Source organism: Pimephales promelas, chromosome 8, assembly GCF_988280905.1.
Source record: "Pimephales promelas chromosome 8, fPimPro1.hap1.1, whole genome shotgun sequence".
NCBI lineage: Eukaryota > Metazoa > Chordata > Actinopteri > Cypriniformes > Leuciscidae > Pimephales > Pimephales promelas.
Genome location: NC_142776.1, coordinates 37,397,680 through 37,424,644, shown reverse-complemented (window position 1 = coordinate 37,424,644; position 26,965 = coordinate 37,397,680). Strand labels below are relative to the sequence as shown.

Below are 26,965 nucleotides of genomic sequence, written 5' to 3'. Positions count from 1 at the left end.
CACAAGTAGATCATGTCCATAGTTAACGAGACACTTGATCTAATCAATCACATTCACACATTTAAGAAGTATCCAAATACCCTTTCGGAGAAACTACCTGAAGTTTTCAGAACATGGTATTTCATAGGCTACAAAGCAAGACCAAACGGATTATCTTCAGTAGTGGAGCGAATGTTTGGATTTCACACAGCTGAATCGATATCTCAGATGATGTGCAAACCTCAGAGAACACAAACGCTTCTGCTCCTATAAGACCAGCTATTTTCAGGCAAATGGAGAATATTTTTCAGGACAGCTAAACGTGATGAATGAAGCGAGACGATTCTAAAACCTTCATCTACATTTACTTACATTAATAGCTATTGCTCGGTTGTTGCTCTGGAGAAATAATGCAGTTCTCAGGAGTGTTTGTCTGAGCTATTTCTCTTAAAACATTCATTAAAGGGGTGGTATAATGCCCTTTTCATAAGATGTAAAATAAATCTCTGATTTCCTCAGAGTGTATGTGAAATTTTAGCTCAAAATACATGATATTTTTATATAGCATGTTAAAGTTGTCAAAAACAACGTATTTTTTTTTTGTCAGTCCCTTTAAATGCAAATGAGCTGCTGCTCCCGGCACAGGGGGCGGAGCTACAGCAACTACCTCACCATGCACTGAACGTTTACCCTTTTATGTTCAATTTTGAGTCTCTGATAAGGGTTAAAAATAAGAAAGCGATATCAGCAACTGAATTATACTCTAAAATATTTAAGTGAAAATCTAGGAATATATTTCTCTTGTTATAGTTAGTTTGTAAGTCTGTCTATTTAAGCTATGTATTTTTATTTATTTATTTTTTATTTTTTTATCTAATTTTTTCTTCAATTAATTTTATTCTGATGTGTACTTTTTTTTTACTTTTTTTTGCTGTATAATTTCTGTTTACGAACTGTGATGATTGTATGTTTGTAATCTGCATTCTAATAATAATAATAATAAAAAAAAACCTTTTATGTTCAAAGGCGAGTCAGACAATGATGGAGAGACGTGACAACATGTACAGTAGACAACATTTCTGAATGATTACTTGATTAATTTATGTTGCTTATCTGTAGTTATCTTCTATTCTGTCTTGATAATCTGTAAATCGTGTTCCAGGGGCGGAGTTTATGTAAATTTTTAGAAATTTTAGTGTTCATGATGTCACTAATCCGGGAGGAATGACATGTAGTCCAATCAGCCGTTTGTTGTAGTCCTTTGAGCATCGTAAGTTTGCAGATGTTGTTTATGCTCAAGCAGCAACATTACACACTAACTAAAGTTAGAAAAGTGAAACCATAATCAACCACCCCTTTAAAAGAAATACATATTCCTAAAAATGAAAACGATATAGGCCTAATTTACTCACAATGTCACTCCAAACCCATGATTTTTTCAATTTATTTTTTATCATCAAGTTAAGCTAAATGAAACTAAAAAAAAAAAAAAAAAGGATTTATTTTTTCACGTTTATGGTTTTGGTTTTAGTTTTAGTTAACTATAATAACCTAAATAGTAATAATAATAATCAGCCTTGGATATCAGACATTCTGGAATAACATAAGAAAATTAATTTGGGCTGAAATGTCCAGTTTAGTAGTAAATATGCAACATGTTTGCAGAACATCTGCACCGTTTGCAGCAAAAGAGGACAAAAAACATGTCAAGCCCTGTGCATCGTTCAGACACAATACAGAGTATAGCCCTGTATCCAAACAATACAGCAAAACAAAAGTCTGCGATGGAGCAGATATTGTAAAGTGATTGTGCTGTTATTGCTTTGAGCCATGACATTCCCTCTCAGAAGAAGGATCCTGATCTGTGCCAGATCGAGTGTGTGTCTTTAACTCACCGCTGTCAGAGCAAGTCCTCGTCCCGTTCAGGTGGACTGTCATGCGTTCCTTACGTGCGGAAACCAGCAGTATGCGTCCACATCTGTATGAATAATACGGATCAAATAATAAGTGTGATGTAAATAAATAACAATGATAATGTGATGATGCTACCGAAACATCATCCTAACCTTCATTCATTAGTGATTCATCTTTTATAAATCATTAAAATATTGGTGTGCAGGACGCCGTGAGCCTGGAGACTGCATTGTACACTGAGTTTAAATGTGTAATATGAATAAGCAATGCTCATAAATGACTTTATATTCTGAATCTCAGGTGAAACGAGTGGAGGCTTGGACCCTGAAACAGAATTACTAATGTTTTTTAACAATAAAATATTCTTTAATCTTCACAAAATATTTTTAATTCAGTTTTCTTGATTGTGTTTTAAGGCTAATTAGACCAATTTAGTGAGATTACTGTATAAAACAAGACGAAAGGAGAAACAATTTACTGAGAAAAAAATAATGTTACATTGTTTTTTTCCCCTCCAGTTATGTGTCTTGCTTTAAAGTCATGAATGTTTTTATAATTCTTTTAGTTCTTTAAGTAAAACTCCAATGGTGACATCTAAACGAACTGCTTTGAAAGATAGAAATAGCACTTTTAGATAAACAACAGCACGCCTCCACATTTTAAAGCTTACCTACATCATCTCAGTGGATTTTAAGGCCATTATAATATGGATAACGGAAGAAAATAAGATTTATTTTCAGAGAAAATGTCTTGAATAGTTTTGTTGTTTTTTTTCTAACAAATTTCTTATTTTGTCTTGTGATAAAGCCAACAAAAAAAGATGCTTTGAATAAAAGTGTCTGCCAGATGTATAAAGTAAAATGTGCTTCAAAGTTGACTCTCTTGGTAATTATACCAAGCAAATGAACAGATGAATGAATGAAAAGCTCTTTTTTGTATAAAATTGTATAATCTATTAAAGGAGTAGTTCACTTTAAAAAAAAAAAAAAAAAAAAAAAAACTTTTGTTGATAATTTATTCGCCCCCATGTCATCCTAGATGTCCATGTAATTTTTTCTTCAGTTGAAAAGAAATGAAGGTTTTTGATGAAAACATTCCAGGATTTTCTCCATATAATGGACTTCAATGGGGACCAAACGGTTCAAGGTCCAAAAGACAGTTTCAGTGCAAACTGTTGAAAGGGCTTTGAACGATTCCAGACGATGAATAAGGGTCTTATCTAGCGAAACAATCGCTCATTTAAAAAACAAAAATAACAAAATTAAGTTTTATAAGCTCAAATGGTCGCCTTGCTCTGTTTTGTGATTCGTGTTCGTGACTGTCCTGTTCATCAAAATGAACGAATCTTTTCCAGAGTCAACTCGTTCATTTCATTTGTTGAATGAAGTAAATGACACGAAAAAAGATTTGTTCATTTTGATGAACGAGTTCGAACAGGAGAGTCACGAACGCGAATCACAAAACAGAGCAAGGCAACCATTTGAGCTTATAAAACTTAAACTTTGTTATTATTTTTGAAATGAGTGAACGTTTTGCTAGATAAGACCCTTATTCATCATCTGGAATCGTTTAAAGCCCTTTGAACAGTTTGCAGTTTGCACTGAAACTGTCTTTTGGACCTTGAACCGTTTGGTTCCCATTGAAGTCCATTATATGGAGAAAAATGCTGGAATGTTTTCATCAAAAACCTTAATTTCTTTTCGACTGAAGAAAGAACGACATGGACATCTTGGATGACGTGGGGGTGAGGAAATTATCAGCAAAAGTCTTTTTTAAAACTGAACTACTCTTTAAAGTCAGCATTAAACATAAGTTGCATTTCTCTATAAAGGTGACATACTTCTGGAACTAAATCTAATGTGGGGTGGGGCTTGATTTTGTCTTGGAATTTATTGGATGGTTGTGGTTTGCTATTGGTGGATCTCACGTGAGTGTCGGCTTGCCCCGCCCACATCATAAGACAAGAGAAGAGATGTCACTGCAAGAGGATCCTGTTAAAACGTTATTCGGATTCAAGATTACGAGGCATGTGAACGTAATAAAATAAGTGCACAGACAAATCATTTATAATAATATCGCTGTAATATTCCACAAAAAAATAAGAATTGTCAATTTGGCATCACACTCTCAGAAAAAAAAAGGTACAAAAGCTGTCACTGGGGCTGTACCCTTTCAAAAGGTAACCTTTTGTACCTAAAGGCTGCATATTGGTACCTTAATGGTACATTTTAGCACCTAAAATGTAAATATTCACACCTAAAATGTACATATTAGCACCTAAAATGGACAAAAGTTTACCTTTTGAAAAGGTACAGCCACAGTGACAGCTTTTGTACCTTTTTTTCTGAGAGTGCAGGGTACTACTGAGGTTATGTTACTCGCTCCAGTAACCAAAGGAAGAACATTTCCGTCGCACTAAAACCACATTGTTCTATTTTAATTGTTTCCCTTAATGTGAGAGATTGCACAAAGGTCATTTTCACATTATAAGCGAGTCCATTCAAACCTGCTCTATGAACACATTAGGTATTCATTCAGAAGGCTTCTATCTGCCCGCAAGCCCATTAATTCCGGCTTAACCGAATTTGTCGTCTGGTCAATCTGACACCTGCGTCTTTCCATCAGAACCCCCATGATAAGACGGATCACCGGTCCGGCCCGACTGATGTATGCTCACATCCGCTGTACTGACAAATTACACTTGCAGTCAGTCAATATCTTCGAGAGCCATTCAACATAATGCAAAATTCATGATGGCGCTATACATAGAGCCAGACCAGAGGAGGTCAGTTATGATTTCATGTCAGGACGGAAATTTCCTGACACTCCCATTCTGAAGGGCCCATTTAGAAAATTTGCATTATTGAATATAGTAAAGGAGACATCCCGCCACGTGAATGCTTTAGTGCGTCTGCAAAACTCCCAGGAGAATACATTATTGAGCCGCTTAGAAGTGAAAGATTTACCTTCAGATTCGTTTTATCCGTGTCCCATGACGCCCGCGAGCTTAGACGGCGCTTTGTTCTGTCTGATGTTATTCTGTGAATGGAGTTAACAGACATTTGTCTATCCAGATGGGAATTGTTCCTTCAAATCACAGTTAAATGGACCAGAGGGAGCTTCTTATCTCACGCCTTTGTAATGGAATGGAAGTTTTACAGTGTTTGTTAGAGGGAAGCGCGTTGAACGGGACAATCTGACGACTAGAAAATGGATGCGTGTCATTTTTGCGTGGTTATCAAGCTGTCCCCCCTCTGGGATCGCTAATGATCGGGCACAGATGTGATATATTGTGATGTATCGTTTTAAAGATGAAGTGCGTCTTTGTTTTTTCAATGTTAAAATACGGCACTGCTGTGATTAAACACCCGATGGTTCCCTCAACAAAAAGCCTATACTAATTATTGAATTATTGCAGAAGATAAGCTCTGTGGCCAACAAAAGTTTTGAGATGACCTTCCCAAACTAACACCTATAAGCCTAAATACAAAACCGTCAGGAGTAAAAGCTAACACTGTTAACTCTTTTTAGTCTTAATTTTAAGTTTTGAGTTGCAATAGTTTGCAGACTGTGATTATAAATACAAGGAGGCTTTAAAAGTGACTCGTCAATTCATTTAGCTGATGCTTTCATCCAAAGCGACTTACAATTGCTATATATGTCAGAGGTCACACGCCTCTGTGTCTTGCTCAGGGACACATTGGTGTCTCACAGTGGATTCGAAATCCGGGTCTCTCACACCAAAGGCATGTGTCTTATCCACTGCGCCATCACCACCCCGTCACTTTTCTTTTGCAGTCAACTCTTTCACTGAGCTGTCAATCATTACAAGCTGCATGTGAACTCATTTCACCCTTAATATCATGGCAAACCAGGAGTGAAATCAGCAAGTCACCTCCAAACGAGAAACGAAACATTCCCATCATCTGAAGCTTCTCAATGCATTGAACTGACTTGAAATCTGTAGCACACACATCGCTCAGTGAAGCTGGATCAAATTAGTGTAAAACTTTTTGGTGGACAGGAGCCTGTGTGACACCATTGAATGACTTTTTGAAGATTAGGATTGTCCTAGGACTCTTAAAGGGATACTCCACTTTTTTTTTTTTTTTTTTGGAAATAGGCTCATTTTACATCTCCCCCAGTTGATTTGTACCGTTTTCGAATCCATTCAGCTTATTTTACGATATTTAGAAGATTATCAGTAACCATTGACTTCCATAGTGTATTTTTTCCTATGTAAGTCATTGGGACCAGATACTATGTGGTTACTGATATTCTTCTAAAAATATCATAAAATCAGCTAAATGGATTTGAGAATGGTAAAAATCAACTGGGGGAGTTGTAAAATGAGCCAATTTAAAAAAAATAAATAAATAAATAAAAAAAAAGCGGAGTATGTCTTTAAATATCCAGCTCGAGGAACGTCACACCAGTTGTTTGTAAACCTAGTGCAAATCCTACGGAGGCGTATTGCATTCACTTGAAGAAAAAAAAAAATCTACTCTGTTTTTCTGAATTAACAAGTTAATTATCTCAGAATTACGAGATAATTTTTCATGGAAAAAAGTTTTTGCTCTGTTTTTCTGAATTAACGAGTTAATTTTTTATGAGAAAAAAAGTTTTGCTCTGTTTTTTCTGAATTAACGAGTTAATTTTTCATGGACATTTTTTTGCTCTGTTTTTCTGAATTAACGTTAATTCAGAAAAACAGAGCAAATTTTTTTTTCTCATGAAAAATTAACTCGTTAATTCAGAAAAACAGAGCAATTTTTTTTTCTCATGAAAAATTAACTCATTAATTCAGAAAAACAGATCAATTTTTTTTTCTCATGAAAAATTAACTCGTTATTTCAGAAAAACGGAGCAAATTTTTTTTCTCATGAAAAATTAACTCGTTAATTCAGAAAAACGGAGCAATTTTTTTTTCTCATGAAAAATTAACTCATTAATTCAGAAAAACTGAGCAAAAAATTTTTTTTCATGAAAAATTAACTTGTTAATTCAGAAAAACAGAGCAAACTTTTTTCCATGAAAAATTATCTCGTAATTCTGAGATAATTAACTTGTTAATTCAGAAAAACAGAGTAGATTTTTTCTTTCTTTAAGTGAATGCAATACGCCTCCGTAATATACAGATAAAGCAGACTCAAAAAGAGAAGTACAAAGAAAAGAACGAAACAAGTCCTTCATCTTGGTTTCTAATTTTTCACAATTCTCAAAATCACACTTTCAAAAGATTAAATGAATCTCAATCATTCTTTCAATGCCATCACAAAAAAAAAAAGATCAATTTTGACCGGAGGGCAGTGTTGCCAAGTGTTTTACACAGAGAGTAGCTAAAGTCTGCTTGGGAAATCTCTAAATCTTTAGCCTGGATGCAAGCAATTGAGAGATAAAAAGTTACAATTACCTTTTGAATATTTTTGTGGCAGAAATAAGCTTCCAGAGGTTTCTCTGCTTAGCCGTACTGTATTTATTATAGTATATATTCGTATGTCCAATAAAGCTGTTCTCATTTACATATTTTCTGTCAGACAACGGAACGAGTATGTTATAGTGACCAAGTCCAAAGAGTCGCTCGCCAGACGCTTTTTTGAAAGAAAGTGGTCTGAAAATGTGTTAAATCTAGCGACAAAGTTTGTAAAGTTGGCAAAACTGCCAGAAACTGGGGGCTTATTAAAGATCCTGCAACAGCTGTCTTTACTAATAATCCTGACTGACATATGTTAACCCATTAGCGAGAGAGAAACAGTTCAGTTTCTATATTTTTACTGCACTTCTTGCAGTGCTCAGTTGTCTCAAACTCTTGTGTTTACATCCACGTCCTTGAAATGCAACATTTCCAATGTATTCCCAATGTAAACTCTATAGTGGATGTGCTCTATGAATGATCAAAGCTGAGTGTCTCAACCTGTCACTCCCCGTGACGTGAACCTCAGCGCAGTCCTTCAGTGACCACGATGAATCGCGGCCACCCTTGATCATGTGTTTTCAGCGTGTTGAACACACACACACACACACACGGGCTCCAGAGCTCTGGGCAAGACCTGTTAAATTACTATGAAATTAAATCATAATTAAAACGAAGAGGCTCCCCAAGCGTAGGAACTTTGTAGAGATGAAACAGATATTTTAAATAGAGGAGAAAAGGGCGAAACACATATAATCACACTTGAATTAGATTCAATTATTAAAGGCATCTATTATTTATGAATGCATATAAGGTATCATATAAGTGTGTTTCTTGGGCACATTTGGCCTTGTGGACTATTAGAAAATAAACTCTTACTAGTTTGTTGACCTTAACCTTGAACTACATATAAAAGTGATGTCCGGCCCAGGAAAATCGACATCTTCACCCTTTATTCAAATACTATTAAGAAAGTGTTTTGTCCGCGTATTGCGTAGTTGTGCTTGGACTCGATAGTCTTATTTGTGATAATAACGCATGATAATGAAACATTTTTGTCCAGGGTGTCATACAAAGAATTTATGAACACATGAGATAACCAAGAAATATTAATATAAATAACTGATTATGTTGTAGTCAGTGTAGGCCTATACTGTATATATATATATATATATATATATAAATAATATTTTATTTTATTTTTATTTTTTTGCATAGTAAAATAAAAGCTGTAGCTATATATATATATATATATATATATATATATATATATATATATAATATTTTTATTTTTTTGCATAGTAAAATAAAAGCTGTAGCTTGTCTTTATTTGCCAAATAATTATGTCAGAAAAATATTTTTAACCAGTTTTAGTGTTTTGTTCTTCCTTCAAATTTAAAATATTAAACTTCTAGGGTCATTAAAACAAATATCCCCTCTGGATAACACTTTTGGCCACAAGTTTGATTTACTTAGAAAAAAAAGGCATTATTAGGGTGGGAAATCCATATGTATTTTGTGGGGAAAAAAATATAATAATTGAGTATTTAATGAGGAAATGTTACATGATAAATTGTTATATCAATCCCACACTTAGTTTACATTAAAAATGTCCATTTTTATTATTTATTTTCATATTTTAGTCTAAAAGTCTGAATCTGTAACTAGATTTAAAATGATCAAATTTAACAAAAGACATAAATTACGAATGCATTCAATGTGAAACTATAAATCTGTTATTATTAATAAAAATAATATTAATATTATTTTTAATATTGTGGTGATGGCGGGTTCAAATCCACTGCGAGACACCAATGTGTCCCTGAGCAAGACACTTAACCCCTAGTTGCCCCAGAGCCTTGCGACCTCTGACATATTGTAAGTCGCTTTGGATAAAAGCGTCAGCTAAATGAATAAATGTAAATGTAAAAATCAACCCAGGCAAAATAAAAGTCCCTGCAGTTGAAGGACCACCAATGAGCTCGACTTCAGCGTAAATCTAGAGGAAATCCCAAGGTTAGAATAAGAGCTCGGATGACTATAAATCAGCCACATTTACATTAATTCAATTATCTGACCTGAACGTGTTTATCCATCACGACAACACAAGACAAACTCAAATTCCCTCCTCGCTTCCATTCCATTTTCAATGGAAAAAATGTCACCTTGAAGATAAATAAGCAACCGCGCCGTGGGTGTGTAGGACACAAAACAAAGATCACTGCATTTTAATAATTTAGCAGAGTGTTGAATAATGGAAAACACAGAGAATGTTTACTAGAGAATTATGAGGACTTGTTGCAGGGCTCCAGCGAGCGCTGTGGCGTATTTAAAGTCAGGTGAGCTTTTAAACTCAAAGAGCAAACCCAAGCAACCATTCCCTCTCGAATACGCTTGACAGCAGATGAGGAAAAATACAAACACACGCTCTTTTTTAACCTGCTTTGACTCTATAGATGGCTCTACCCGATATGCAAATTGCGGCCATGTCTGAGGAATCACTTTGAAAGATAATTGAAACGCTCCTCTGGGTCGATACAGTTCAGCGATCACATAAGCAGCCCGAAACAAAACTATATTTTCCGCGCAGCACTCGAGGGCGGATGATTGTTTGATATCTCTTGATAGAGCGGATGCCTGTCAAATTCCCAAAGTGAAAACTGGTTTTCTTTCCTGTGTTAAAGCATTTCCTGTAAAGCCAACAAGCTGACATCAGAGCCCAACAGACTTGTTGTCCACTAGACTGAACAATTTACAAATTGATTAAATACGCAACTTTTTTCAAAACCAATTAGCCTAAATTATGTCTGCTAGTGCAAACACACACGGATTAACCTTATCTAATTCTCATTCAACACTAAAAGAAAAAAAAGGTCAAAAAAGGGAAAAAGAAGGGTCTGAGGGTCACTTTCTCCCAGGACGCTCTCGATTAATTTCCTTAAACACTAAAACTCAATGAAATACATACTTCAGAATGAATGCAAAACCTCTCAAAAATCAAAATGAAAAAGTCCATCATATTGATTTTATGCCCTATTTTTACAGACTTTGCTTAGAGTGTAGAGTGCATTTTATTGGATACAATTTGGAGAAGTGAGCACTGCAACTAGTACAAGACGTGACAATAATGTTTCAATTTCCTACAAGAGAAAGACTAACATTTTATATATGTATTTTTCAAGAGTGCACTGTTTAAAACAAATCTGTAAGGGTTGATTTTCAAGGTCAGATCATTGATGACGCCAGAATTTTAAAATAATGCAACATGGTTTTAAATTGGGTTTTACGCTTTGTAATATGTGCAATGTTTCTTGGCCACAATAATCAGACTTTTTGCCGTCAGTCTGGTAATGCGAGACCCAACATGACCCTAGACTTACAATGCATAATGCATTATGCATAATCATTTATTAAAAGTATACTCTCAGGTACAAAAGCTGTCACTGTGGCGGTACATTTTCAAAAGGTACACTTTTGTACCTAAAGGGTGCATAATGGTACCTTAATGAACATATTAGCACCTAAAATGTACATATTAGCACCTAATATTTACATATTAGCACCTAAAATGCACATTAGCACCTAAAATGTACAATAGCTCCTAAAATTGACATATTAGCACCTAAAAATTTTAGGTGCTAATATGTGCATTTTCGGTGCTAATATGTGCATTTAAGGCTAAAATGCACATATTAGCACCTAAAATGTACATAATAGCACCTAAAATGCACATAGCACCTAAAATGCACATAATAGCTCCTAAAATTTACATATTAGCACCTAAAATGCACATAGCACCTAAAATGCACATAATAGCTCCTAAAATTAACATATTAGCACCTAAAATGTACATAATAGCTCCTAAAATTTACATATTAGCACTTAGAATGCACATATTAGCACCAAAAATGCACATATTAGCAACTAAAGGTCCATATTAGCACCTAAAATGTACACATTAGCACCTAAAATGTACATAATAGTTCCTAAAATGTATATATTAGCACCTAGAATGCACATATTACCACATATTAGCACCTAAAATGTACATATGAGCACCCATATTGCACATATTAGCACATATTACCTTTTGAAAAGGTACAACCCCAGTGACAGCTTTTGTACCTTTTTTTTCAGGAGTGCTCCGTTTAAAATAAATCTGTAAGGGTTGATTTTCAAGGTCAGATCATTGATGATACCAGAATTTTAAAAATAATGCAAGAAGGTTTTAAATTGGGTTTTACGCTTCGTAATATGTGAGATGTTTCTTGGCCACAACAATCAGACTTTTTGCCGACAGTCTGGTAATGCGAGACCCAACATGACCCTAGACTTACAGTGACGATGTTGCACCTTTTTCAGTGCAATACTATTTCTCCAGGTATACAGAACAGAATAATTATGCATACTCATTTATTAAAAGTACCATAATGCATAATTCACATCTTGCAAAACATTACAAATGTACACCTCGTTGCATAACGGAAAGTGTGAGAAGCACAACGTACCAAACATATTTCCCACTTAAGCTTGGCCTGGACTTTTGCTATCTAGTTTCTGTCTGTGTGGCGACTGAAGGCGTTTGGTAGCAGAACGGGCACACGTGGACACGTGCTTAGCTATACACAAGTCCCGCGTGCCCCCTGAACCCCGGCCCGGCGGATAAGTGGTCTCAATGGGACCCGGTTCAGCTTGTTCCCGTTCTCTCTGATGAGTGCTCGGGTTTTGCGGTAGACCCAGGCCGTGTGTACCTGAGGGGATTCCTCACTCTCCCTGATGGATGATCGAAAGTGTATTCAAAAGTGCTTGTTCTTTAAATGCACAGGCGAGGAGGTTTGATTGGGGAAAGTGTAGCTCCCCAGATTAGATCGCTCAAGGGTTTGTTGCAGTGCAAATGGCTCTAAATGAGACGGGAGCATGTCTTGGCCATATTGTCTTTGAGACCCTCTGATTTTCAGGCTTAAAATAAATGCTGCAATTTCCTCTGTTGTCACAGTCCTACATACTGAGCTAAAGTAAGACTTCCAGCTCCAGCAGTTGTGTCTATGCCAACTCATGTCACCACTGGAGCTCCAGAGACCAGGGAACTGCTGCTTAAAAAAACAATGCAATGTGTTTTTCCTCCAATCTCATATTGCCGGAAAAAATATGCTTTTACCAATCTCTCCAATTATATAGATAATTAAATTGTATATCATTTGCGGGCATTAGGGAGCCGCCATCAATATGGGAGTATTGAAATCGCTACACTCTAAAAAATGCTGGGTTCTTTTAACCCAATTTTGGGTCAAATGTGGACAAACCCAAACATTGGGTTAAAAAAGTTATTTTAAAATTTAAAGGGATAGTTCACTTTGAAATTAATGTTTGGTGTGTTTTATCTTACCTCGAGGGCATCCAAGATGTAGGTGTCTTTGTTTCCGCAGTAGTTTCAATTTTGATATTTTTAGGTCAAACCGTTCTTGTCTGTCAGTCATATAATGGAGGTCTATGGTCACCACCTCAAAGAGCATGCACAGAGAAGTCCAAATTAAACATGATTTAATGACTCGTAAATGTAAGCACACATTGATGGCCTAAGACACGAAACGAGCGGTTTGTGTGAGAAAACGAACAGTATTTATATCGTTTTTACCTCTTGTAATCACAGCCATGTCCAATCTGAGGGCGCGGGCGCTTCGGTTTCCGCAAGCGCTGGAAGTGGTCTCTCGCACGGTTGCGAAAAAAATTGTCTGTTGATATATCGAAAGCCATTGCAATTTCCTGTATATCTAAATATGTTTAGATCTTCACAGTGAAGGGTAACACTTCCGAAATCTGAGAGACGTACACGTGCGAGAGATCACTTCCGGCGCTTGCACAGACTGAATCGCGCCGTCAGATCACTTGGACGTGGCTGTGATTACAAGAGGTAAAAACGATATAAATCCTGTTTGTTTTCTCACACAAACCGCTCGTTTCGTGTCTTAGGCCATCAATGTGTACTTACATTTACGAGTCATTAAATCATGTTTAATTTGGACTTCTCTGTGCATGCTCTTTGAGGTGGTGACCATAGACCTGCATTATATGACTGACAGACAAGAACGGTTTGACCTAAAAATATCAAAATTGAAAATACAAGACACCTACATCTTGGATGCCCTTGAGGTAAGATAAAACATATCAAAATTAATTTGAAAGTGAACCATCCCTTTATCCCAATGGCTGGGTTTGTAAATGTTTGACCCAAAGTTGGGTTGAAACAACTCAGCATATTTAGAGTGTATTGAATATGGGGCTTGCTTTTCCACTTTTCACTTGTTTGATCACACGTTTTACAAGATTTGTCAATGACGTTTAGGATCTGTAGCTCAAATCTCTCCTTCACTTGATAAGTGAAATCTGATAAGCCGATCCATGTCGCTTTAGAGGCTCCGTAGAATGCGTGACTAATTTTCCGCACCTTTAAAAATAGACGATGCAAAAACTGTTTTTGTGTCAGTAGGTATGAATTTGATTTAAATCAGCTGCATCAAAAAACAAGCAACATCAATTATGATTGGAGATGAGAAACTGAGAAAGCTAATTTTAAGAGTTTCATGTTGTTATTTAAACTAAATGTATCTCAAAAACAACATCACACTTTTATATTTACATGCATATCTAATAATAGTGGCAGATTTTTGATATCTTTTAGATCATTTGACATGAAAATACAAAAACCTATCCTTATTGATTCTTTTCAAGGGCCACAAAAAACTTTTTGCACTCCAGTGCCTTTGGAAAAATATCTCTATGCTGGTGTGATGCTTTAAAGGAATCTCAGACCAATACATCAGTAGTACTCAAAGTCAGGCCCTCGGGTCAAATCCGGCCCCCCGCGAGCTGATCGGTGGCCCCCAACCGTAATCCAGGCTTGTTTTGAGGATTGTCTGCACAAGAAACTCGAGACAATACTCCAGTTCTCAATGAAACGGTCTACATTGCATGCAAGAGCATTTTTAAATTACCTCAACCATATCAGTCCTAGATAACTCCATCCCCACTCTACCGATAAATTATGGTGAATTTGCTTACCTTCCTAAAATAGCAAAAGAAAACTTTCCATTCCACCAAAAGCTAAGAGTGAGCATGAAAGAAACGCTTTGGGAAAATCGCTCTCCAGTTTCAATAGCGGCTCACCATGCAGAAACTGATTTAATAAAGTCACTGAAGTGAGAAATTTAACTACCTTTGGAGTGCAGCGCTTTTTACTTGAGTTCATGCATTCCCGGATCATAAGTGTGGCCCTCGGGACCAGATCACGCGGGAACTTTCATTAGACATCTATTAATCGAGAAACTGTATATTTAGTCAAATCAAATCAAATGCAATGCTGAGTTTTTTGGCACAATGAAAAAAAGATAATTTACTTCTTGCTTTCCAGTACAAATATCCTAAGATATATTTACTGACTTAAGATATTGAATCTTGTTTTCTGAAATATTAAGCGAGTTTATACTTAAAACAAGAGCAAAATATCTAGGGTCAGAAAAATAAACTTACTTTAAAGGGAAAACAAGATGATTTTTTCTGACCGTTGAATGAACCAAATGACTCGAAAAAAGTCACGAAACGAAAACGCACAACACAGAACAGAGCAAGGCGACCATTTGAGCTTATAAAACTTAAACTTTGTTATTAATTTATTAAATGAACGATCGTTTTGCTTGATAAAACCCCGATTCATCGTCTGGAATCGTTTAAAGCCCTTTGAACAGTTTGCAGTTTGCACTGAAACTCTCATTTGGACCTTGAACCGTTTGGACCCCATTGAATTCCATTATATGGAGAAAATCCTGTAATGTGTTCATCAAAAACCTTAATTTCTTTTCGACTGAAGAAAGAAAGACATGGACATCTTGGATGACATGGGGTGAGTAAATTATCAGCAAAAGTTTTTATAAAAGTGAACTACTCCTTAAAGTATAAACTCGTTTGATTTTGACACATTTTTTCAGTCATTTTGCATCTCAAGTAAACTTATCTGGATTTAAGTATGTCTAGATATTGCACAGAAAAACATACTAGATGAGTTTCACAATGCGTTTAGTCTGTTTTGAACATCCAAGATAGAAATAAACTTAAACGTAAACTTCTGGTTATCATAAAATGTGCCGCTTTGAGTGTTTTCACAGCATTATCTCATGATTTATTTATTTTTTCATATACAGTTGAACACTAAGATAACCGAGGCAGGTGATTTCACCCATTGGCCAAATAACTATAAGAACATTAATTAATTTGCCTAACTCATAACCTACGATGGTCTTCTCAGTCAGTGGCTGATTTCACGTCTGGCAGTTCATTATAAAGATCATTGGCTCCTTGCTTTCTGTAACTCTGCAATTAATCACACCAGTGCCTAATTACAATGCTAATTGATGTGTAAAATCATGACTCATTTCACTCATAGGCAGATTTTGATTGCCCATAATTTAAATTAATCATATTATATTCATATTTCTAGACTTTAAAAGACCAATGAGAGAGAAAGGCACCTTGTTCATTTGCATAATATTCACAAATTCAGTTTTCATTCAAAATAGTTGCATAAAGTCCAATGCTAAAACATCATAATATATTTCTCATTCAACACTGATCCCACAAATGAATAATACAAAAGTAATAGGAAATATACAAAACACAATATTTTTCCTAAATCACTAAATCTGTGCTATAAATGCACATGTTGTGAAATATTTGGCAATTAGTTACCAAATCTTTTATCCATTGTAAAACCTTAGAAGTGTCAGTGTGATAGAAGTGTCCAGGTTAACTAAAGTCTTCGGCTCGCCTCCTTTCCAATGATTAAAGGGGTGGTTGACTGCTTTTTTTTCTTTGCATGATTGTGTTTATGACTTAAGATATTGAGTCTAAACAAGAGCAACATATCTAGGGTCAGAAAAATAAACTTACTTTAAAGGGAAAACAAGATGATTTTTTCTGACCGTTGAATGAACCAAATGACTCGAAAAAAGATTTGTTCATTTTGATAAACAATTTCAAACAGGAGAGTCACGAACGCGCATCACAGAACTGAGCAAAGCGACCATTTGTGCTTATAAAACTTAAACTTTGTTATTAATTTATTAAATGAGTGATCGTTTCGCTTGATAAGACCCTTATTCATCGTCTGGAATCGTTTAAAGCCCTTTGAACAGTTGGCAGTTTGCAATGAAACTCTCATTCGGACCTTGAACCGTTTGGACCCCATTGAAGTCCATTATATGGAGAAAAATCCTGGCATGTTTTCATCAAAAACCTTAATTTCTTTTCGACTGAAGTCTTCGGCTCGCCTCCTTTCCAATGATTAAAGGGGTGCTTGACTGCTTTTTTTTCTTTGCATGATTGTGTTTATGGGGTGCAATATAACATGTATTTGTGGTTTTTCTTTTTTTAAAAGTCTTATTTTTCATAAATTTCACTTTTATTGCTTTCTCCTCTGTGATTTGAACGACCAGTTGACTTCCTGAGTCTGAAACCACTCCCTCAGAAACAGGCAGTGGGCTCAGATTGGTTAGTTTGGCCCGGTGTGTTGTGATTGGCTAAAGTGTAGTGCACGTTGTCCAGAAGGTTAACGCCCATTACCTTTACGAGCCAAGTTTCATGTGTTGTTCCTGTCAAATAATGGTGTCGAACTGCAGTATCAGTATGAGCCAGACTCAGAAAGCGGCGATGAAGAGAGGCAAGCAGAACCTCCAACCCGATCTCACGGGAATTCGTACGAATTTTCCGAGGTGGCTAATTCGTAAAAATTCATACAACCTCACTCGTAATTTGCTAAATCGTACATATTTTACGAATTGGCCAATTCGTATGAATTCGTACGAATGACCTACCCCTGACCCCGCCCCTAAACCTAACCATCACATGGGTTTAGACAAATCGTACGAATTCGTACGAGTAAGGTCGTACGAATTAGCCACTTTTTAATCACTCGTACGAATTCGTACGAATTGGTCGTGAGATCGCCCTAAACACGGCTCTGGAATGGTAATTTGCCTATATTTTTTAATTTTATACACGTTTGTTTTACACAATAGCATCGAACTGACTGGCTACTATATACACAAACAGCGTTGGCATTGGTTTACGTTCTTGATCAAATCAAAATAATGTCAAGTATATATACATGAAAAATACATTTACAACATTATTACATATACAAATTCAGGTCCAAAATGTTTCTACGCATATGTCGCAGACACGAAATAGCAAACCTAAGTGGCTGTAAAGCCAGCGCTGGCATTTGATAAAACTAAAACATTACATCTGAAATTATACATAAAAATACATTTAAAATGATGAAGTCTTAGCCTACTTACAGGTTGTGTCCCAACAACTGCTGCCTCTGGATTTAAAGTTGGATCTGCTTCATGTTTTAGTAACAGTTTCTTGTTGAATCCGGTGTTGAATTCTTGGAGATTCTGGAAGCTGTCTTCTGTAAATGTACAGCATAGAGAGCTAAATTACAATCGTTATTTTCAGGAACATAATCAAACATACTTGTATCCATTGTTGACGAAATCAATCGCCCCTTTAAAAGTTTACGAATTGGGCAAAGCGACAGAAAACCTAAAAGAGGCCATGGTTTCATTCCATATGAGTCTGCACCATGATTCACAGACGTGTAAAGGAGAGCATTTTTGGTCCTAGGAGCTCAAACAGAGCGTTGGCGCTTGCAACGCCAAGGTCACGGGTTCGATTCCCAGGGAAAGCAAGAACTGATGAGAATGTAAATGTGTACCTTGAAATGCAATGTAACTCGCTTTGCAAAAATGTACATATCATTACTACAGATCTAAATGTTTGTGTCCTCATTCTACATGACTAATGAGCCGCAAAAGCATGAGTATAAAAATGATCACAACACACATCTGCCAAGATCTGATGGGAGTTCAATTAAATAATGGATTCATTCAAAATAACAGAACATGTAGAAACACACACCCACACATGCATATATATATATATATATATATATATACTGTATATATATGCATATACTGTATGAACATTTCACATATAACATAAGCAATTAATATATGCAATATTGAACAAAAAAGTTACATGAACTAACAATGAAATATACTTTTCTAATTTACTAATTTTTTTACAAAGCTGCTTTGCAACTGTATAAATCGTTTTAATTTTAGTTAATGCATTAATGTTGACTAATGGAACCTTATTGTAAACTGGTTATTAATCTGGTGACCAAACACAAGAGATAGAGACCCAAGACAACGGCGCCCAACATGTGGCTCAAAACAAAAAGGGTCAATGACCTACAGACCATTACAACTGAGTTTTGATAAGAATGCATTTCAAATTAGCATGCATCGCGGAGCGCGTAATGACAGCGAATGAGATCGCCCGGAGACTGTGATTAGAGGAGCCTTGATGAGATGATAAAAGAGAAATTCAATCTTAATTAACAGAGGCCCATTCACTAGTTCCATTAGTTCTTTTTTGAGTTTCATCTCACTTTGGGTTTGATGCTCAAACTGTACAGATATTCTCCATTATTACATCTAATAACTCTTCTGCATTTCACATTGCTATGTTTTTATCTTCAGAATGTATATGCAGCTTTTTGCTAGTCAGGTTTAATGAATGTATTTTGCTAATTGATTATTCCTGTTAATGAAATGCATTATCAAGTATATGTTGTCGTTAGCGGCGGCTTGGTTTAATGTGAGCTTTCATGTCAGCAACACATTGTCATGCTAATTGTGCCAAAGTGCCATCTCCAAACAAACAGGTTATTCACATTTTCATTGTAAAGCGAAATACGAAATTTATCGCTTTCCTGTAGTTTGAACAGATTTCAATTAATTCCTATGTCTAGTCTAAACATTGATAATGCAGCTGTTGGGAAAGTGAATGGAGATGACCATTTACTATCTACTTCACACAACAACAATCTTCAGTAATTACACTGCATATATTTCCATGCAAGGCTCGGCGTATGATATAATGTGCCCTATACAATAGGATTGTGCAGATTTTGCTATGCCATTTAATATTTATTGCTTATTTTAGTTGCATTCCCAGCAAAAATAAATAAACATTACTTACACTGCAACATAAGATTGAGCATGCAATGAACTTATCCAGCAAACACAGAACGTTCCCGTATGGTTCCCATTTGGTTATTTTTTGGGAACCAAACAAGAACATTCTCAGAATGGTTATTCCTGCACTCTTAGAAGAAATGGTTCTATTTAGAACCAGAAATGGTTCCATCCCCCGCTTCATATATGGAACTCCAAAATGGTTCTATATGGGCTATATGCACGCATAAGTTCCGCATTTGACGTAAGGATGCTCGTCCATTTCCGGTTGTGTAGATTAAAGCGGAGGAAAACCGGAGAAAACGGGATTATGGCAGAGTCTTCAATATTTACTGTCCTCCCGTCTTTGAAACGAAACGTATACGTTTAGATGTAATTTTATATATAGTTATGTTTATTTAATATAATTTTAAAAAGAAGCATAAACACAACGAGGGGTGTCTGTTTTATCTGTTTTTGTGACTAACGTTTCATTAGTATAGCCATGGAGTATACAATTCAATATAAATCTCGTTATTGCATTGGACTCTATGATCGGCGGAAGTTATCGAGCATCCTTAATCCTTCACCTGAAATAACGCCGTGCATAGAGCCCATAGAACCATTTTTTTGGTAAAAGGTTCTATTGGCCAAGTATGGACCCCCAGGGTTCTATATAGAACCCAGAGGAACCCTTTTTTTAAGAGTGTATAGAACCTTTTAGGGGTTCCAAATACGTAGCGTTGATAGAACCTTTTAAGGTTCTAGATAGAACCTTTTCTTTTAAGAGTGTATGGTTCTATTTTTATAACCTAAAGAGAACCTCCCATAAAGTTTCCAGAACGTTCTATTTACGTTAAGAAAACTTTTTTGGATAACCCATAGGGAACGTTTTTGGGAACCAAAAACTAACGTTCCCAGAACGTAAAATTGTTAGCTGGGATGTTGGGTTTCACTTTATTTCAATATTCCAATTTAGACATTCTACTAATGGTACTATTCCACTACACAGTACCAGATCGAAAACAATGAAAACAATGCCGACTGCTGATTGGTCAGAGAGAATCATCACAATTCACAGCGTCATCATTACACGCGCCACATGGAGTATCCAGAATAACCCGCCATTTTTAAATAGTTTGGCCAGAGATAGTTACTAAATTTTCTACTATTATTATGGCAACTCGGAAGAATACGCCGTGGTCAAACGAGGAGGTGCAGACTTTCCTTTGTTTGGTGGCCGAAGAGACGATCCAGCGAGAGATTGATCGGGAAACGAGGAACGAAAAGCGTCGCTATGACGATCGGGTACTATTTGTGGCGGGTACCGTTTTACCTGTTGCACTTTCTTTGTTATTTAATAAATTAATGATGCTCTCACACATTTTTTGAAGTTAATTAACGAAGATATATTATCAACAGCAAAGACACAGATCCATTTTGGCGATCTGAAAGTTGCCATAGAAACAAATATTTTCTGAGTGTGAGGACACGAATAGCTCAGAGTGAAATCTTGGAGTTGTCATCTTATAATTATGGTAAATCCAACATGACATAAATGCAGCATTAGATCTGGAAGTTAAGATGGTTTCAGTGTGAGCTGTATTAAGGCCTGTTAAAACCATGGGTAACGTGACAAGCTGTTTGTACACAATATGCAGATTTTATGTGCTATTATGGACATTTACAGTAGGTGCTATATGCATTTTAGGTGCTATTATGTACACTTTAGATGCTAATATGGACATTTAGGTGCACTCTGGTTATCGTTATTATTCCATCGTATCGTCCGCTTCATACTCAGCATATCTCTGTGTGGACACTATTTCACTGTCTGACTGCTGTTCCACTGTTGTGGATTTGTTTCTGTCACTCTTGAATCCTTCATTTTAGATGCTATTATGTACAATTTACGTGCTATTATGGACATTTTAGGTGCCAATATGTATATTTTAGGTGCTGTTATGTACATTTTAGATGCGAATATGTACATTTTAGGTGCTAATATGGACATTTAGGTGCTAATATGTACATTTTAGGTGCTATTATGTACATTTAGGTGCTAATATGGACATTTTAGGTGCTGATATGGACATTTTAGGTGCTATTATGTACATTTTCGGTGCTAATATGTACATTTTAGGTGCTATTATGTTCATTTTAGGTGCTAATATTTACATTTTAGGTGCTAATATGGACATTTTAGGTGCTAATATGTACATGTTTACTGTTTCACATACACATACACACAGACACAGGATTCCATAGGGATGCATTGCTTTGTCGTAGCATCTTGTTGTGCTCTTTGTGAATCTGCCTTTAGTTAGGTTGAACCCAGGATTGTCTCTGAAGAAATCTTAGGGGTCAGGGGTCAACATCGCAGCAGGCGCAGAGAGATGGATAAATGATGAAACGCAGTGACAGTATAGGTTACAATTAACACAGAACTGCTGAAAGGGCTGAAGGAGATCCTGTGAACCGCAGCTACGGTTTAATTAGACACCCCGCCATTATATTCCATAGGGAGGACCAGGGACGAGAGATAATGGCTTTGTTTCTGAAACTTAGTGAGCTGTCGAAAGCATTTCCAATAGGCTCTTTCCAATGCTGGATCTGGATCCTGTTTGCAACCTCAATTCAAAGCCAAGAATTTAATTGTGATTGTCAATTCAATTGTGAACCCTGTTTGGTTCCCTCTCTTGTTTTCTCCACTCGGGCCAGTGTTGCACATTAGCTGCTGAGAGTGACCCCGTCTGCCCTTCAGAGACAGAAACACATAACCAAAAAATTAATAATAATTTATTACATTTATATAGCGCTTTTCTCAGCACTCAAAGTGCTTTACAAAGAAGGGGGAATCTCCTCAAACACCACCAGTGTGCAGCTCTACCTGGATGATGACGGCAGCCGTACTGCGCCATAACACACACACACACACACACACCAGCTTACTGGTGGAGAAGAGGCCGATACGAAGCCAATATATGTATACATTGTATATATGTACAGGTCCTTCTCAAAAAATTAGCATATTGTTATAAAGTTCATTATTTTCCATAATGTAATGATAAAAATTAAACTTTCATAAAGCCTATTTTACACCAACTGAAATATTTCAGGTCTTTTGTTGTTTTAATACTGATGATTTTGGCATACAGCTCATGAAAACCCCAAATTCCTGTCTCAAAAAATTAGCATAATGAAAAGTTTCTCTAAATGAGCTTTTAACCTAATCATCTGAATCACCATATTAGCACCTAAAAGTCCATATTAGCACCTAAAATGTACATAATAGCACCTAAAATGTACATATTAGCACCTAAAATGTACATAACAGCACTTAAAATGTCTGTATTAGCACCTAAAATGTACATATTAGCACCTAAAATGTACATAATAGCACCTGAAATGTACATATTAGCACCTAAAATGTACATAATAGCACCTAAAATGTACACAATAAAACTTAAAATGTACATATCAGCACCTAAAATGTACACAATAACACTTAAAATGTACATATCAGCACCTAAAATGTACACAATAACACTTAAAATGTACATATTAGCACCTAAAATGTACATATCAGCACCTAAAATGTACACAATAAAACTTAAAATGTACATATCAGCACCTAAAATGTACACAATAACACTTAAAATGTACATATCAGCACCTAAAATGTACACAATAACACTTAAAATGTACATATTAGCACCTAAAATGTACATAATAGCACCTAAAATGAACATATCAGCACCTAAAATGTACATATCAGCACCTAAAATGTACATAACACTTAAAATGTACATATTAGCACCTAAAATGTACATATCAGCACCTAAAATGTACATAATAACACTTAAAATGTACATATTAGCACCTAAAATGTACATAATAGCACCTAAAATGTACATATCAGCACCTAAAATGTACACAATAACACTTAAAATGTACATATTAGCACCTAAAATGTACATAATAGCACCTAAAATGAACATATCAGCACCTAAAATGTACATATCAGCACCTAAAATGTACATAACACTTAAAATGTACATATTAGCACCTAAAATGTACATATCAGCACCTAAAATGTACATAACACTTAAAATGTACATATTAGCACCTAAAATGTACATATCAGCACCTAAAATGTACATAATAACACTTAAAATGTACATATTATCACCTAAAATGTACATAATAGCACCTAAAATGTACATATTAGCACCTAAAATGTACATAATAGCACTTAAAATGTACATATTAGCCCCTAAAATGTACATAATAGCACCTAAATGTCCATATTAGAACCTAAAATGTCCATAGGGAGCTAATATGCACATTTTAGGTGCTATTATGTTCATTCTAGGGGCTAATGTATCCCATTAAGGTACCAATATACACCCTTTAGGTACAAAAGTGTACCTTTTGAAAAGGTACAGCCCCAGGTACAGCTTTTGTACCTTTTTTTTCTGAGAGTGATAATGTAAACGGTCCTACTTGTTTGAGTTATTTAAACTTTTTTATGTTAAATAGTTGAATAAAGTTTGTCATAAAAAAAAGAAAAAGTAAATTGGATTTTTTACAGTGCATTCGACCTGCTGTGAGTGGATTCGAACCGGCGTCTCCGGCATGGGGTCGGGTCGTATTAGTTTAAAAAAGCCATCCATAAAAATGAGGGAAATATGGACTCTTAATACGCACGTCGTCTTCCTTGCTAAATGCTCATTTTAATGCAAGTGCTCAGAGATTCCCCAGGTGGCCTCAGTTGGATGAAAGAAACCGGAATTGAATTTCCCCCCGTTTCTGAGCAGTAGCACAATGCCACGGCTGTGCCGCTGGGGAAGAAAAGTTCAAACCGGAGAATGCCATTGAACTTAAAAGCATATGGCACTGCTCTGCCCATAAATTGTACATCCATTGGTGTCTCCAGAAGTTTGCTGGTGAATGAACAGAAGCTATTGTGCAGCTTTGTCTTCAGGCTTGTTGCCTGGACTGAGACGCCATTAAAGGTGCATGAGTTACAGAACGCCTAAGCTGGAATAGCAATATACAAAGGCATGCCTGCAGGAAAGAAAGCCATCATTTTCATTACCAATGTGTTTTTTTTTATTTTTTATTTTTAATAATAATTTGTAAGAGACTGTGTTCTAATAGGGTCAAATGGGATGCTGCTGCTTTTCCCCCTCAGATAAATGTATTTTTAAAAAAAAATGCATATTCATACAGACTTTAATGCTCATCGTAAACTGAATATATTTTTAAATGTGAATTTACATTTATTTTTGATGTTTTGTGAGTCCTATAGTATAGAAAATGTTAGAAGATGAAATTTATATAATGAATGAATGAGCCTTTTTCTGGAAAATCAGGCTGTAACCATTTTAGCTGATTATTGTTATTTTAGTATTATTGACATATTATTTTAGTTTTCATTAATATTTGAATTAGATTTTATCTTAATAGTTTTCATTTTAAAGTTTTTGTAAATTTGTTTGTCATTATTATTAGTGTTTATAAACTCTCAGAAAAAAGGTACAAAAGCTGTCACTGGGGCTGTACCTTTTCAAAAGGTAAACTTTTGTCCATTTTAGGTGCTAATATGTACATTTTAGGTGCCAATATGGACATTTAGGTGCTAATATGTACATTTTAGGTGCTAATATGTGCATTTTAGGTAGTGATATGTGCATTTTTGGTGCTAATATGTACATTTTTGGTGCTAATACTGTATTTACATTTTATGTGCTATTATGTGCATTTTAGGTGTTTAAATGGACATTTATGTGCTAATATGTGCATTTTGGGTGCTAATATGTGCATTTTAGGTGCTAATATGTGCATTTTAGGTGCTAATATGGACATTTTAGGTGCTAATATGGACATTTAAGTGCTAATGTGATTGTTTAAGTGACATTTATGTGAATGTGAAATTTAAAATTTCACTTAAATGTGAAATTTAAGTGACATTTAGGTGTTAATATGTAAATTTTAGGTGCTAATATGGACATTTAGGTGCTAGTATGTACATTTTACAGTAAGTGCTAATATGTACATTAAGGTACGAATATGCACCCTTTAGGTATAAAAGTGTACTATTTGAAAAGGTGCCACCACAGTGACAGCTTTTGTACCTTTTTTCCTGAGAGTGAGTGTCATATATATATATAATTCTACAAATAGTTTTATATATATAGTTTTTAGTTTGTTGACAATTGACACATAAATATCAACGCTACCTCACGACCAATTCGTACGGTGGCTAATTTGTACAACCTCACTCGTATATTTATATTTCAGTTAAGCTTTATTTAAGTAATTAAAATGCTTTTAGTTTTAGTTAACAATAACAACCACAGTCGAGGTTAGATCGTTTTACGCAAGTGCTGATTTAGTTAGTTTAACCGTTGACATGTTTTTAACAGTTCCGTTTCGTATCATAGTCTATATCTGGTCTATGAGGTGCGTGCATGCATGTGTGTCTGTGTGTACACACACACACTAGCTTTCAGATGAACCTTATAATCCTAATCATCAGCGCTAACAGTCGGCTGTTTCCACACAACTCGCTCACAGCTTGATAAATGTAATTCCATTCCCTCACCAGCTGCTCCACATATCGTCGGAAAGGACTGATTTAAAACCAACCGCGAGATTATTTATTTATTTTCACATAAATATCCACCACATTTCTAAACACGTCCAAAACTGGTCCATCTTTATTAGTGTTACTCACATTAATGGCTTCCCTCGGACTCCCAGCATGCATTGCGCACATAACCAAATCTGTGCGTAAACCGCGGCTGTTATCAAGAGTGATGAAGTTCTGGCAAACAGTGCACCGGAGAGACTTTCATTCATTACCGGCCGTTTCTCTTCCCTGATCCTGGACAATATTAAATAATGGCTGTTTTTCTGTGTTTTTACGCCGCGGGTTAAAAAAAAAAAAAGTGCTGAAAAATTAATCACGGAAAACTATATTACTGTGATGGGAATTATTGTTACTGAGAGTCGTCTGTGATGAATTGGTAAATGAAATGCAGCTTCCTCCCAAAAAAAAAAAAAAAAAAAAAAGGAAGGGTTGGGGGAAGATCTCAATGACAAAGACAAGTCATCGAATCCTATCTGCGTTTCCCACCGGAGTTAGTTTTTCTTCATTTATTTACAGCTGTCGGGTGCAACAGCCAGCATGTAGCGCTACACCAGCGGCAGTAAAACACAGAGACCGCAAGCTGCTTCTCTCTTAATGATAATGAAACGGGACATCAAAAGATCCCACACAGCAGTACAGGTGATCTGTCACTCAACTCGCAGTTCAGCTCCGCCATAAAACACTTATGTTTTACCAGTTCACCTTTGCTGTCTGTTAGTGGCAAGTAAAGAGGTGTTATGCAATCCCATGATGCTTTTGATCCCACACGGCATGATTGGTCTTAATGCTACAGTGTACAGAGAAGAAAATGGACTGTAAATGTGACCTTGAGCGACCCTTGCCACTATCAGTCACGGGAAACCTTTTTGAAAGGGCAAAAAATAAGAAGCATTTTCCATTACTGAAAAGATTGTTTATGTTCAT

The 26,965-nt window shown here is 35.8% G+C and overlaps 1 long non-coding RNA gene across 2 annotated transcripts in view; it reads right to left on the bottom strand.

Annotated features, from left to right (window-relative positions):
• Window positions 1-26,965, bottom strand: part of LOC120493479 (uncharacterized) — a 135,418-nt gene that overhangs the window by 16,180 nt on the left and 92,273 nt on the right. For both annotated transcript variants that reach the window (XR_016169621.1, XR_016169622.1), the window contains 2 exons: window positions 17,656-17,771; window positions 1,875-1,957 (listed from right to left, as the gene is read on the bottom strand). This is a non-coding gene — a long non-coding RNA (uncharacterized LOC120493479). The remainder of the gene's footprint in view (window positions 1-1,874; window positions 1,958-17,655; window positions 17,772-26,965) is intronic.